This window comes from Cupressus sempervirens, chromosome 3, assembly GCF_028749045.1.
Source record: "Cupressus sempervirens isolate cs-2001-9-10 chromosome 3, ASM2874904v1, whole genome shotgun sequence".
NCBI lineage: Eukaryota > Viridiplantae > Streptophyta > Pinopsida > Cupressales > Cupressaceae > Cupressus > Cupressus sempervirens.
The window spans coordinates 1,116,992,001-1,117,007,045 of NC_143120.1; the positions used below are offsets into that span (position 1 = coordinate 1,116,992,001).

At 34.5% G+C, this 15,045-nt stretch overlaps 1 protein-coding gene and 1 long non-coding RNA gene across 4 annotated transcripts in view; one reads left to right on the forward strand and one right to left on the reverse strand.

Annotated features, from left to right (window-relative positions):
• LOC149570711 (uncharacterized) overlaps positions 1–15,045 on the forward strand; it is a 277,096-nt gene that overhangs the window by 86,394 nt on the left and 175,657 nt on the right. The gene's annotated exons all lie outside the window — the stretch shown is intronic.
• On the reverse strand, positions 616–3,537 carry LOC149570712 (uncharacterized). Its single transcript, XR_016361819.1, has 2 exons — positions 3,424–3,537; positions 616–1,302 (listed from the first exon to the last, which is right to left on the reverse strand). It is a non-coding gene; the product is annotated as an uncharacterized LOC149570712 (long non-coding RNA).

A 15,045-nucleotide genomic window follows, 5' to 3' on the forward strand; every position in this document is an offset into this window, starting at 1 on the left:
ACTATAGTAACCCCAACTGATTAAAACTTAATCAAACACCAAATTCTTTTATGATTCAGTTGTTTGACATTTCATCAAACATTTTGCAAGCAAGCTTTGATACCATTGTAATGAACCCTGCTGGCTCTCAAACAATCTGTGCCAAAGAAATGATTTCTTTTTCTTGTTTTGAGGTTTTGCAATTAATGATACAACAATATAGCAGCAAAATAGAAGATATTACAATAATAATTTCACCTCAAATATTTGGATATTTTTTACCATATAGGGTAAAAGGATACTTATCGCATGTAGTATAGTAAGATATAACACAGAACAGATGCTTTATTCATATATGCAATATGCACTTTGTAAGAAATGATAAGATTGATCAAGGAATGAGAAACAATCCAAGTAAGTTAAGTGTGAAACAATGTTACCATAAGATAAGCAAAATCCAAGAGCATACACCAAGATGGTTAAACAATGGAGACAAGGATTTATAAGGGGAAAGAAAAGAAAACCCCTTGTGAGTATTATGAATGAAGGCAAATGCCTAGAGAAGAGAGAGAGAGAGTGTTGGAGCAAAATAGCTCAATACAATAACATCAAGTGCTAAGAGTGTTGAAGGAAGAAGGAGGAGCATCTCTTATATAGAGATGAGAAAGGAGTTGCATTTGTAACTCCCATTTCTATGAATGCCACATTCATAATAGGTGTGTGCAAAGTGTCACAATCCTCTTAAGGAGGATAAACTAAATAAAGGAATAAAAAAGAGTTGTCCTTACATGTGGAATAAAGGACAAACAATGACATGTCCTCCACATGTGTACAATAGGACAAACTACATTTAGGGATCCTTGGAATATCCCAATTAATACATCCAAGGAAAGATTAACCTTTCTAACACCCCCCCTTAATCTTTACTTGGGGAGTTTACATCAACGGGTTGTAAACCCAAATTTTTACAATGGAACTGAAATCTCTCTTTAGAAAGTGGTTTGGTTAAAATATCAGCCACTTGATCTTCTCCTTTACAATAAAGAAGAGTAATTTGCTTGTCTTCAACTTGTTCTCGAATGAAGTGATGTTGAAGTGAAATATGTTTGGTTCGTGCATGATAAACTGGATTCTTTGCCAAGGCAATAGCACTTTGATTGTCACAATGTATAGGGGTAGGTGATTGTTGAGGTAGACCCAAATCGTCAAGAAGTCTTCTAATCCATAAAGCTTCCTTAGCTGCATTGGTACAACCTTTGTATTCAGCTTCAGTTGAGCAAAGGGAAATAGAGTGTTCTTTTTTGCTTTTCCAAGAAATTGCACCTGAACCAACAAAGAAACAATAACCACAAGTGGATTTCCCATCATTGGGATCTCCACCTAGATCGGAATCAGTATAGCCATGTAAAATAAATTCAGAATTTGCATCATAAAATAATCCCATATTAATAGTTCCTTTAATGTACCTTAAGATTCGTTTAGCAACTTTAAAATGAGTTTGTTGAGGTTTAGACATAAATCGAGAAACTAAACCAACACTATAAGCAATATCAGGTCTAGTAAGAGTTAAATAATTTAAACTTCCTACCAACTGTCTATACAAAGTTTCATCAACAAAAGGAGTATTCATATCAGTCATTAATTTAGTTCCTAATTCACATGGAATTGTAACATGGTTAGAGTCATTCATCTTAAATTTTTCTAAAAGATCATGAGCATACTTGCTTTGAGAAAGAAAGATACCCTTAGGAGTTTGGCAAATTTGCATACCTAAGAAGTAATGTAAGATGCCTAAATCAGTCATCTGAAATTTCTGTTTAAGTTGAAACTTGATATCAGAAATCAAAGCATCTGAATTAGAAGTGAGAATTAGATCATCTACATAAACAATAACAATGATAATATCATCGTTAGTATGTTTAATATACAAATTAGGATCATTCTTACTTCTAGCAAAACCTTGAGAAATAAACAAAGAATTAATTTTAGAATACCATTCTCTAGGTGATTGTTTAAGACCATAAATAGATTTGTTCAATTTGCAAACCAGATTTTCACTACCTTTCTTAACAAATCCAGGAGGTTGAGCCATATAGATTTCTTCATGTAAATCACCATTTAAGAAGGCACTTTTAACATCCATTTGATGAATGGGCCAATTCATTTTAGATGCTAAAGCAAAAACTAATTTGATAGTAAGCATTTTAGCAACAGGAGCAAAAGTTTCATTATAATCTAATCCTTCAATTTGTGAAAAACCTCTAGCAACTAGTCTAGCCTTAAATTTACTAATTTCATTATTAGTATTCAATTTGGTTTTGTATAACCATTTACATGAAACTATATTCTTGCCATGAGGTAACTTGATTAAGTCCCAAGTATGATTAGCAATTAAAGAATCATATTCCTCTTGCATGGCTTTCCGCCAATGAGGTTGAGAGTTAGCTTGATCAAAAGACTTAGGATCGTTAGAATTCATAATAGTAGTCATCAAAGCATAATTACAATAATTAATCCTTCTATGTTTAATTCCACCAAATCTAGAAATGTAATCATCACCTTCATTGATTAAGTTTTGAGCCCATTTAGGTTTACGTTTAGTTGCAATGGAATTATCACTAGAGGAAGAATCATTAGCAATAAAAGCATCATTAGTAGCTACTTGAATATCATTACTTGTAGGAGCAGAAATAATAGGTGGAACTTGAGTTGAAGGGTTAAGAGGAGTAGGGTTAAGAGAAGGAGGTTGGTCCTCCACCAGCACAATTTTAGTGCCACTGAATTCTGCATCATGTGTAGCAGAACAGTCATGGACTCCATTTTTTGCAATACAAACATCTCTAGCAACTTGAACTTTGTTAGTAGTGGAATCATAAACATGATAACCCCTAGTGTTTTCATCATAACCAACAAACATATAAGGAGATGACTTAGCATCTAATTTATGCCTTTTCTGTTTAGGAGTATGAACATAAGCAATAGATCCAAAAATTCGCAAATGATGTAAATTAGGTTTCCTACCAGACCAAGCCTCTTCTGGAGTAATAACCTTGAGAGCTTTGGTAGGAGTCCTATTAAGAATATAAGTTGCACAAAACATGGCTTCAACCCAAAATTTATAATGCAGATTCTTAGCATGCAACATGCTTCTAGCCATTTCAACAATGGTCCGATGCTTTCTTTCCGCCACACCATTTTGTTGTGGTGTATAAGGAATAGTAAGCTCGTGTTTAATTCCACATGATTTCAAATAAGAGTGAAAAGCATTATTCACATATTCCTTTCCATTATCAGTTCTAAGAATTTTAAGTTTAAAACCAGATTGCCTTTCAACATATAACTGAAATTCAATGAATATATCAAGAACTTGATCCTTGCTATGCAAAAAATAAATCCAAGTTCGTCTAGAAAAATCATCAACAAAGGTAAGTGCATACCGAGAACCTTGGATGGAGTTATTCTCCATGGGGCCCAATAGGTCACTATGGACAAGATGCAACTTATGAGTTGCCCGCCATGATTTTCCACTTGGAAAGGGCTCCCTATGCATCTTACCACTCAGACAATGCATCTTACCACTCAGACAACCTGTACAGGCAATCTTAAAAGGAATAATGTGAGGCAAGCCATCAACCATATTGTGCTTTTGCATGAAAGTAATATAATCTGAATTTAAATGGCCAAGTCTTTCATGCCATATATTGAAATCAATAGAAGTATGTAACGAATATCGTGAACTAGCAAATTCATGGAATTTAAACAAATTGTCATTATCCATTTTAGCATGAGCAATCACTTTTTGAGTTTGAGGATCTATGACATAACATGTATCTTTGTAGAATTCAATTTTATAGTCCTGACATAACTGTGAAACAGAAAGCAAATTAGTTTTCAAATTAGGTACATACAATACATCATGCAATTTACCATTAGGAATAGTTACATCACCTAAACCTTCAACTTTACAAGTCTGATTATTAGCTAACTGAATAGGAATGTTAGCAATATCAGGTTGTAGAGAATCAAAAATTTCTTTATGAGAAGTTACATGTTGTGATGCACCACTGTCAACAATCCATTTTAAAGGTCTACAAAGATTAAAGCTACAAGTAAAAGCATGACGAGAATTAGAACTAGTAGAGTTACCTTTTTTATGATTTGATTTTTGATTATTGTTACTATTATTCATAGGTTTTTTATCATTTTGCTTTTTAAAACAGTTATTGACAATATGACCATCTTTGCCACAATAAGAACAATGAGGTTTGGAATTGGAATGATTCTTTTGATTATTAGTATTACGAGTGTTATTATGATGATTGTTATTATTATTATATTTCGCATGAAATTTATTGTTGGAATTATTTGAATTAGTATTATATTGTTTGTTGTTATTATTATTATTATTGGAACGAAAATTATTATTTGAATTTCTAGACACAAATGCATGTTCAGTTGATTTAAGGGTACCAAACTAAATTAGCTTAGCTTCTTCCTGTCTTAATAAAGTTTGAAAAATAACATAAGTTAACTGAGAAGTTAAAGTAGGAATAGCAAGCTGTGCATGAATATTAGTTATAAACTGTTGAAACTGTCTAGGAAGACACTTTTTAAGAATAAGATGAATTAAACGAATGTCCTCTAATTGAACACCTAATGCAATAATTTGGCTTTTAAGAGAGTCAAATTTTAACAGAAATTCATCCATACTCTTAAAATCTGCATACCTGAGATCTTCAAGTTGATCCTGCAACTGTATTTTGCGGTATTCATCTCCACTGTCATACTTGGTTTGCAAGATGGACCATGCATCATGAGCTTTAGAACAGTGAGCAATTAACACATATAAATTTGGAATAATGGAAATACCAATTAAACCTAAAGCTTCTTCATTTTTAGATTTTCAAGTATTTTTTTCGTCTTGGGTAGCCGCTGAACCAGGTTCAAGAGAAGGATCAGTGGCTATTTCGAAGAGGTATTTAAAACGAAAAATGAATGAGATATGAGTTTTCTAGGAATGATAATTAGAATAACTAAGTTTTATTTCTGGAATTAAGGTTGACATTTTTATGAATAAAAATGCCCCCCCTAATAGAAATATGACTTTGAATAAAAAATGTGATGATGGAATGAACAAAAAAAATAATAATTCTGCAACAAAACGTTAGTACAAGGATAAACTTGAAAAAGAATCCTGCAGAAGCATTATTTGGATGATAATAGCCTAAAAAAGACAACGAATCTAATTCTCTATATTTAGGATGCCTATATTAATGATATGCTAAATAAAAACAATGATTGAATGCAACACAATTGCATGCAAGAAGGAAACGAAATTTCAAACGCTTCTAATGATAACGTAAAAGGCTATTTGATAAAAATAGCACCCAAAACGTTTAAGATGCAACACTTGGAACAAACAAACAAAGTAACGGCTCAGAAGGTGACAACAAAAACAAACAAATTACTTGGGCTAAATATAGCACAAAATCGTTTCAGAAAAAGCAAGGACGCAGAATCTAAATATTGCTCACATTTGCTGTGAATCTGCAGCCTTCAAATCATTTGCTACCCTTCTTGTGACACCCACAATCAAACAAACATAATGCTAAGAATAGACAGCATGTCATACACCCCACCCCTATTTGCTTTCTTTATTTATTTTTTGGTTTGAAATCTGAGCTACAGAGGTTTCAGAGATTTGAACGAGAGGAGAATAATGGTGTTTGAAGGGAAGAAGATGAGCGTGAAGACGCAGCCGCTCGTCGCCTACGTGAAGTTCGCTGCTCTGATAACCTTTCGACCGCGCGACTTCGCTAGACTCTTGGAAGACTCACGTCCAGCCTAGGTTCGAATCCCCTACAGTGTTTATGGTCAGAAATGTCTGGTTATCTACCAGAAATGGCTGGGCGTTCTTGGAAAAAATCTCATGCAATAATATCTAATCTATCGCTAATCCTTTCTAATTAGACTTTCTTTTAAAAGTAAAAAGAATGAGATTTTATTTAGGAACAACAATCGATCTAAGGAAAGATACTAAAAAAAACTTAATGAAGGGAGGGAAAGAATGGGAATATATTTTTTTAAAATCTCATAGATTTTCTTTCTAAAAGAGATAAATTTTTAGAATAAAGTTTTAAATTTTAAAAGAGATATATTGTAAATTTCAAAAGAGATAATGATTAAAATATAAGTTAAATTTTAAAAGAATATAGAGGTTTAATGAACCTTTTGTATGAAGGATTAAAAAGTAACACTTAGGGTATTTAAGAATCCCCTACAATAATAATATTAGAGAAATAATTTTTTTAAAAGGAAATGCACAACTTTATAATAAATGAGTAATATGAAGTAATATTTCTTGTTTTGGCGGCTCGCCTTCCAAAACAAGAAAAAAAATTTGAAATTTTTATAGGAAAACCCTTTGGCGGCAAGCCTTCCAAAGAAGGTTAGTAAGCAATGATAAAAAAAATGATACACTAAAAATCTGCACACAAAAGATGTTAGAATGAGCAGAAAATTGCAACACAAACTTCTTCTCTCAATGACGTCTCCAAATAAGGTGTGCTCCAATGAATGGCAACCTTCAACACAAAACTTAAAACAAGGATTAGATAACCTGCTCTGATACCATGTAAGAAATGATAAGATTGAGTAAGGAACGAGAAACAATCCAAGTAAGTTAAGTGTGAAACAATGTTACCATAAGATAAGCAAAATCCAAGAGCATACACCAAGATGGTTCAACAATGGAGACAAGGATTTATAAGGGGAAAGCAAAGAAAACCCCTTGTGAGTATTATGAATGAAGGCAAATGCCTAGAGAAGAGAGAGAGAGAGTGTTGGAGCAAAATAGCTCAATACAATAACATCAAGTGCTAAGAGTGTTGAAGAAAGAAGGAGGAGCATCTCTTATATAGAGATGAGAAAGGAGTTGCATTTGTAACTCCCATTTCTATGAATGCCACATTCATAATAGGTGTGTGCAAAGTGTCACAATCCTCTTAATGAGGATAAACTAAATAAAGGAATAAAAAAGAGTTGTCCTTACATGTGGAATAAAGGACAAACAATGACATGTCCTCCACATGTGTACAATAAGACAAACTACATTTAGGGATCCTTGGAATATCCCAATTAATACATCCAAGGAAAGATTAACCTTTCTAACACACTTCAATGCTTACAATTTGATTATGCTCATCATGTAATGTCCCCATTTTAGCAGTTGACCAAGTGTGTGTGCGTTAGCCTTGTTCTACATGGTCTCGAGGGCTAATGAAGGGTTTAATGGGATCCTGGAGTGTTTTGACCTAGTCATTTCCAGTTTGGTCCAAAATGAAGTTGATTTACTTAGTCTCAGGCATAATTACTATTTTTAGTAAGTCGGTAGGACACAGTGCAGGTCAATTTTGGTGATTGGATTTGATACTCCTCGGTGAGAGCTTTCCGATGAGCTATCACTCGCATTATTCGGAGTCTGATTGCTAATACACATATGCCTGAAGTTTTATTAAAGTAACGTCTAATTTAATTGTAAAATATTAAAGTGTTACTTTAATATTTATTTTATGGGGATGAGTACCCAAGGGAGACATAAGGGGTATTTTAATATATGTTTTATATATTACACATCTTTTATCCCACATTGCCCATATGAGTTGAGCGGACCCTTGGAAATAGAATAAAAGGAAGCATTTGTGGCTTCATTAGACAAGTGGAATATGAGAAGAAATTGGTGTGTGAGTTGCAGCTCCGTTCTTGGCATTTGAGTACGTTTATCCTCTCTTGTAACATTCTAGACGTCATTCCCTTGGGGTTTGGCCTTTGGAATTCTTTGTTATCGGCTTCATTATCAGGCAGTTTAGTTGCATTTCCAGCTATAGGCAGATTTGGTATTTTGCTCATATCTTCTTCACTACTTGTCCGACGCTTATGCTGCTTTGAGGGAATGATATTATGAAGGTAGTGGACTGATTGAAGGACAAAGTACTGTAGCAGCACTGTTCATGCGGCACTATTCACGCGGCACTATTTACGCAACACTATTCACGCGGCACTATAGCAGCAAGTTCGAAAGCATGGGCTGGAGTATTATGTCAATAATGCTGAAGTAATTAGTGAGTTGATAAATTTGCCATGTATTTGGTTTTATGAATTCTGAAAATAAGATTTTATTGGCAGCAGTTCATTTCCACTTTGCATACTATTGTAGTTTCTTTCTTGTTTATGTTGTATGATACCAATTCCATGCACAAAACACAACAAACAAATAAACGTTTGATTTCCGGAGTTATAAGGGGTTTAAAACATTAAACGGAGAAATAAGAGGTTGAATGCAAACTGTTTGACATAATTCCTTTCAACAATTTGGTTTAGTTTTTGGGACATACAATGGTGCCCATTACACATCACAATTATTCTGATGATGATCCAAAGTCCCTTCTGAACGGTGTACATATACTTTCCTGAAGGGGTGACTCAATTGTCACGCACCCATTCAGATACTATTCTATCTGTCGGCTACAATATAGAATTTACCGACAACATCATCCCCCCCAAAAAGTAAAGTCATCTCCGGATGGCAATTACAAAATATCCGAGATAGATTAACAAAATAGAATACACTAACTGTGACTAACTATAACAGGATAAATCTTTTTCCGTCACATCACATTCACATTTCTTCCATGCCTGCACCAAACTGGTCTCCAAAACATGTTGCATTTGTAGCCTCTGCTAACACAATACTGTCTCCTTAGCCAAACTAACCTTGATAGCCACCCGTGCCACCTTCTCTGCTTCCAACGCCCGCGTTACCTAGTGAAAGAAGATCTTCCTCAAGTAAAGTTGTTCGATTCTCTGCCTATATTCATTCATCGGGTGTATCGGGAACGAAGAGTTCACTCCACGCTCGTGCTCCTTTGGCACTTCGAGCGGTGCAAGTTGCTTTCCTTCTGTTCGGATGCTCTACCCTTGGCATATACAAGTTAAGGAACTCCTCCCTTGTCTCTTCCACCAAATTCAATCGCTGTCAAGTCTCTTCTAGCAATTCCTCGACACTCCTCGGTTTGCTAAGTGAATGCACTCCCTCCGTCTATGCTCCTTCACCCCCTTGGTGTCTATCAGCAATCTGCTAAAACTTCTATTTGCGCTCCACCTGTTGTGCTAAAATTAAAACTTCATGTGTTGTACGTATTTCATCCTTATCTTTTATCTTATTCCTTTCCTTATTAAGCAAATTATGCATTAATCTTCATCACACACACTTAGTTCCAGGTTCGACTAGCAACGGCGCCAAATGTTTACCGTATAGGGTAAAAGGATACTTATCGCATGTAGTATAGCAAGATATAACATAAAACAGATACTTTATTCATATGTGCAATATGCACTTCAATGCTTATATTCATTGAAACTTAAGTCTCCAAATTGCCTCATATTTATAATCTCCAAATGACACGATTTCCCAAAAGAAATCCACTTAAGAAGCTTACTCTACACAACATTAAAATATAATAAAGTGTCATTAATATAATTTATTGATTGCTTTTGGGTCCAGAAAATGACCTTTTCCACCATAACTTAAAATTGATATGCAAGGCCACTGTTTCTTGTTCTCACGATTTAAAACTTTTTGTCCCAGTTCCAACGAGCTATGATACTGAGGTGACCAACAAATAACACCAACAAAAATAATAACCTCAACGTATTTAGATGAATAATAATAATAATTTACCCGTCTTGCGAAAACAATTGAAGAAGCATCAGAATCGAAATCTGACAACACCAAAATGATCTTGATGATGAAAGATGATGAGTGAACCAGACGGGGTGACATACTATAAATAGACACTCCCTCCAAGATTCTTGGATCCCAACCTAGAAGCCTGAAATAAAAACTGAGAGCATTACTCAACTCTTCTAACTCAATTGAGTTCATCTGAACCAACAGATTGACTTACGATAAATAGTAAGTGCCTCAAATGGAGTCAAAACACACCATAGGCTACTGAAAAGCCTATAACCCCACAATAGGGACCCTCAAATCCCACTGTTAGCTCACGAGGGTCGCAACGGTCAACTGATCAAACCAACTGCAGGAACCTGCTAAAAATGGGGATTATAGTGATAAGGAATGGAATGTGGATCACCTCGATGTAACATACCAATTTTTCCAAACAAATTTTAAGTAGTATTTTGACTAGCAACTCGTCCCATTCACAAGACAATGATCTCAACTAGCTAACTATAACTAGAAAGAAGTAACTGCTATCTAATTTATTTGCATCTTAACATCAATGAAATGTAAAGGAATTAAATAAATGATTACTTTGTTCATAAAATCAATCGAACATGTTCAACTGATTATAAAGTAACAACTACCAATTTTAAACATGCATATATTTCTACATTATCAAATTATGCTTTCATTATTCTAAAAGTAAATGTGCAAAGAACATACAGATATGATGAAGAATTCTCTTTGTCTTGTTCAAGCCTTGGCATTGGTGAGAGGAGAAGCATTGACATAAGCTTAGCCTCCCAACCGTGGACCATATTTATCCTCACACATCCTAACTTAATAGAACGATTCTCCCTACCTCGAGATCGGGTTTGGGATGTTCTTAAGTCCAGCCATTTGAGTAATCAGGTGGTCTGAGTGTCCCATTTGTTATTCTCCAAAATAACTGAAGCATCTGGACAAACAAAAAAAGATCTCATGATCGACACATCTGCTTGTTTCTACCCTAGCCAAGGATTTTGAAGTTGGGTTCATAAACCCGATCTCCACCACTCGACTTGACAACTGTTTTCATCATTAGGACATGCATGAGCTAATATATATGTTGTTTCATAGTTATCTAATTTAAATCTTGATTCCTATAGGAAATCTATACCTCTTCACCATTTATGGCTTCCTTGCCTGTGAGTCCTAGGTGCATAAGAGATTATATCCACTTTATCTTAATTTTTCACTTCTTCACCATCGATGGCATCCTTGCTGGTGAATTCCTTGGTGTTTGGACTTCATGTTATTATTCACACCTTTGCATAAGATATAAAAAGAAATAAAATGATTTTGGATGGGAACATTGTTTTACGGTTATCATTATAGTTTTCTCCTTCCATACCTATGACTGTGACAAACACATGGTTAATATACCGCTGGAGACATGATATCGGATTCTGTGTTAATCCGACTAAGAAGCTATACTTATGCACACATTTTCCATTCAATCATTATATAACTTAGGCAGCAGTATTAACACTATGACTAAATGCTGACTTGGGTATAGCAGTGAACAAAAAAAGGTAAACAGATTGAATACGCATTGAAATGGATCTGGAATAACTCATGTGACCTGTTGCTAAGAACTTCCTCATCCCGCAGCCGAAAATAGGGTTCTTCTGCATTGTTTCTTGCTTTATACTCATTGAGGAATAAGAACGTGAAAGGGAAATTTGACGGATTGCAGGCTATGAAACTAATAATGTTCAGAATCCACTCGGTTTTCTTTATCACAAAATTAGGTGATTGGAATGGTAGTGGAATTTGCAGAAGAGAGAATGAATTTTTTTGAATACGATCAATGGTGCTCTATAAAATGGCCGGCTTTGGCTCTTCAGCTGCCTTCGGTTATCAAGAAGGCCGTTCGAATGTCTCACAAATTCGAATAAAAAGAAAGAAATAAGAGGGAAAAGAATAAAGAGGTGAAGAGTTTTATTTTTTTTATTTAATTATTATTGTGCACTCATTTATACGTTCATGTGTACATATTGGTGAAATGACATCTTTAGATTATAAAATTATAACTTATTGATGTCATTTTATTTTTATATACATGCGTTCATAATTATGGGTTTATTATAATAATTAAATAAGAAATTCCAACAATAAATCTTCAAAGGTATGAATTTTATATTCTTAATTTAGATTATTTAAGTCTTTATTATATTGTTTTTCTTATAGCTCATGCGGTCCCATAATGCAACATGTTGTCAAGTTTTCGTATTCTTTCCAAGGTAGTCTTAGGTCAAACTTGTCGATCCTGATGACTGGACCAATCGATCATCCCCTTCCGATGATCCTATTTAGCAATGCTTCCCCTCTCTTTAGTCTTCTTCCTGCCAAACAAAGCATTCTCGCCAAGATATTAATTTAAAAATATATTAATCATTAATTCCAATCAAACAATTGTCGATCATCTAATGACAGTTATAGATTTTATCAACGTCTATAATAACTAACTCATTTCACATGATCATGAATGAAATAACTAATTATCAGTTGGTACAACGTTTATAATTAACTAACTCACTTCACATGATTAGGAAAATAATAAATTGATACGTCGTTTGTAATTAACTAACTTGTTTCACATGATCAGGAAAGTAATAAATTGATACAATGTAATTAACTAACTTGTTTCACATGATCAGGAAAGAAATAAATTGATACGTCTATAATTAACTAACTTGTTTCACATGTTCATGAAACAAATAATTCATTAAACCAATGGCTATGATCAATTTAACCCTCGATCAATACAAGTTGCCTTGTGCATTCCAATACACAACTCTATCTCCAAAGCCTTCGGTTCTAACAAATATGATGAATGTGTTTCATGGTAATAGCAAGGGTGACACATAAATGAACACACTTCAATGTGGTCGAACCCATGTATACAATGTATACAAGAACTCATTTGTGGTCTTATTCTTATCCTTGTGAAAATCTTTAAACACTTGAACCATAGCTGGAAAACTCGCTAAAGCCAAAAACTCACCAAGCCTCCCAAAAGTTTAATCGGGAAAAACTCGGCGATTTAAAAAAAAACTTGGGAAAACTCGAGAACCTAAAAAACCACTGAAATTTAATTTAATCGCACAATACAAATTGGTGTTGAAAAAAATGAGATTTTCTGCCCTATATCGCTTTTCCCAATGTGCGGCTGAGTTTTTCTTAAAAACTTGAGAGTTTTTGGTAAAAACTCGCTGATTTTTCGGTGATTAATCGGTGAGTTTTTTGCTAGAGCCAAGTTTTAAAAATGGCGAGTTTTTTTGCCATTTACTCGCCGACTGAGAAAACTCAGCGATTTCCTACTACTCGCCGATTACTCTGCGTGTGTGCCAACTATGACTTGAACCTCGAAAGACCTATCTTTTTAAAAGTTTAGAACCAGTAGAATGTTGAATAGGTCAAATAATTGGGAGGGGGCTGAATTAGTTATTCCCACATACTTTTTATAACTTTTACTTTGTTGTAAGCTTATAAATAATAGCAATATTAACTTTCAATCTATCAGTTAAGCACATTAAACATTCATAAAAAATGTAAACATACATAAGAAATGTAAACATGAAAGCACTGAAACACCGATGCAAAGAATTGTTGGGAGGTTGGTGCTTCCATCCCCTCTAGGTTGGTGCCTTTGTCTAGCATAGACCGACAAATTTGTGACATGTACTTAACTGCCTACTGTGGATCCTTATCTATGGCTATTGTAACATTCATTGACAACTCAAGCTTTTGGTGTAGCGACAACAGTGATTCCAACAAGTGGTATTAGAGCATTGGGTTATGGGTTCAAATCCCTCGGGTCATGCTGAGGGGGGGATTGTTGAGAGATTGGTGCCTCCATCTTCTCTAGGTTGGTGCCTCATAGATTGACGAATTAGTGACATATGCTTAATCGCCTCTTATAGATCCTTGCCTCTGGCTGTTGTAACATTCATTGACAGCTTGAGTTTTTGGTGTAATGACAGCAGTGATTCCAATAGGAACACCGTAGTTTATGTGGAAACCTAGATTGGGAAAACCAATGGAGAAGCTAACTCTCATAAAATGAACACTGATTAAGGTGATTTTTACAAAGGCTCATTGCTGGTTTTCTCACTGTGATTGGCTCATTATCAATTTTGTTACCTTTGGTCAAGCTAACTACCCTTCTACTTCTTCGATTACACCATTTAGAAATGCAGTTGTAATGTCCATTTGGTGTAGTTTCTACCCTTTGGATGCTGCAATAGCTATGATGGTTTTGAGAGATGTGTCTTGAGCAATTGAAGAAAATGTTTCTTCATAATCTATTCTTGCTTTTTGAGAAAGTCCGTGGGCTACAAATCTGGCTATGTATTTTTCAATATTACCATCTGGTGCATGCTTGATTTTGAATAACCACTTGGAGGAGACAACAGATTTATCTTTAGGTTTGGGTACAACATCACATACATCATTTTTTAATATGGATTGATATTCTTCAATCATTGCATCTTTCCAAGGTTGACATAATAATGCTTCTTCAACACTTGAAGGTTTTGATTTAATGAGTTTAGATACTGGGGCAACATAGCATGAGTAGCTTCTCGTTCTTTTGCATTCTCTGAAAACTACATCAAGTTCTACTTGATTTTCTTCAATCATCTTTCTTGCCCAAAGTGGCCTCTTTTTATTGTTAGGGTTTTCATTATTTCTTGAAATAGGATGAGGTGGTTCATTTCCTTCATAACTACTCTCCCTCTGATTCTCAATTATGAGATACTTATCTAATTCACTAGTTGATTCTATATTTACATTAGTTTGCAGAGCTTTGATTTCTCCCTCTTGATGTGGACTGATTCCTCTTGTGATTAGTCTCGAATCCTCTTGAGTGCATTCATTTTTGAGTTGCTCAAAATTTGGTAGCTCAGGTCGAGAGCTCAATCCACGGATAAAGGATTCCCAAGATAAAGGTAAACCTTTTAGAGAAATTAGACATAAATCTTTATTATCTACTTGATTTTCGATGAGAGCAAGTTGATCTATTAACTCTGTAATTCTTAAAAAATAGGATGTAATAGACTCTCCATTGTTCATTTTGATGTAAAGTAGTTTTTGCTTCAATGTTAGCAGTCTGCTGGTATTATTAATTTCGAATGTATTTTTAATAGCGGTGAATATCTCATATGCTGTTTTGAGACTTGAGATTGATGGAAGTATATGATCTTTGACAGAATCTATAATGATCTTCATAGCTTTATTATTATGTCTTCTCCAGATTGTTTTGTTAAGATCACTTTTAG